The 1,146-nt window shown below is 51.7% G+C and overlaps 1 protein-coding gene across 1 annotated transcript in view; it reads left to right on the forward strand.

Moving 5' to 3' along the window:
* The first annotated feature begins 399 nt into the window (after nt 1–399).
* adnpb (activity-dependent neuroprotector homeobox b) overlaps nt 400–1,146 on the forward strand; it is a 9,961-nt gene continuing 9,214 nt past the window's right edge. Inside the window, exon 1 of the mRNA XM_017433489.3 lies at nt 400–1,024. The gene's annotated coding sequence lies outside the window, so the exon portion shown is untranslated. The remainder of the gene's footprint in view (nt 1,025–1,146) is intronic.

Genomic DNA, 1,146 nt, shown 5'->3' on the forward strand with positions numbered 1-1,146 from the left:
GGAGTTATTTGTAATTCAAAAAAATTAAAATGCTTCTTGATTATTTAGATTGCATGCATTTTATGTGATCTCCTATTGATTCTGAGATATATATTGTAAGTTTAGAAGTTTAATCTCATATAATCTTTCTGTTATCGCATCATTTACTCAAGTATTCAGTGGTGAAAGGGGCAGAAATGACTCCTTGTTGTGAAAGATCAGGAAAGTAGTCCCGGCCGCTTTGGGCCGGTTAGTTAACAGCGCCGCAGATTACAGCGCCACCTAGCGTTAGCTTAGCCTCCAGCTGCGTGCTGAGGCACTGTGCACATCCGACTCTCCGCAGGGGAGGAGTAACCAGGAGGACGCCCGCTGTCGGACTCTTCACGTAACTACTGCGCGGGGTTGTTTACCCCACCGCCGGGAGAGGCTTCAGCTAAAGCCCTCCGCGGACTTCCAGGCACGGCGAAGGCATGTATTTATTTATTTATTTATTTTTAACAGAAAGATTTTAATTAGCCGAACTGACTGACGAACCAATTAGGAGTTCTATAACGACGCGGGGCCATGGGAGGATCTCCACAATGAGATAATTTATGCTAATCAAGTAAGACGTCACTTCCGCTTCTTTGATTTGCGCCATTTTGGATAGGGCAGCTTGCAGGCTGGATGTGTATTGTCTGTCAGAAGAAGGGGGCAAGTGAAAAGAAATACGCCGCCGGAGAATTACAGACGGGAGTTCGGTTAATTTATTTATGACAGCAAAGAGCGGCGGTGGTCGCAATGTGTCCGCCCTCGCCGTCCCAGGGAGTGGAGGTTCCAACCGCCTGCTGAAGCTCCGTTTCCGCTCGCCGACCCGAGGAGAGAGGATAGCCCGTGCCGCTAAGGAGCCGTCGGGATCGGAAGGCGCATCGACGGCCGGGTGACTCGCTCTTCCTCGCAAGCCACCTGTGAGGACATCGCCGAGGTATCCGTGCAAGCACGACGGCCTCAGACGTCCCGAGGTGGCACATTTCACTCAGGCGGGAGCTGTGGATGTAAAAATCAGGTAAACCTGGGCTGTTTGCCGGGGGAGAACCCACGGATAGTTGGCCGTTGATCGTGCCTGCCTACCTGCGTGATGTGATGTGATGGGTGGCGGTGGCTAATGTTGTGCCGGGGGGGGGGGGG

The sequence above is a fragment of the Kryptolebias marmoratus genome, linkage group LG8 (assembly GCF_001649575.2).
Source record: "Kryptolebias marmoratus isolate JLee-2015 linkage group LG8, ASM164957v2, whole genome shotgun sequence".
Lineage (NCBI taxonomy): Eukaryota > Metazoa > Chordata > Actinopteri > Cyprinodontiformes > Rivulidae > Kryptolebias > Kryptolebias marmoratus.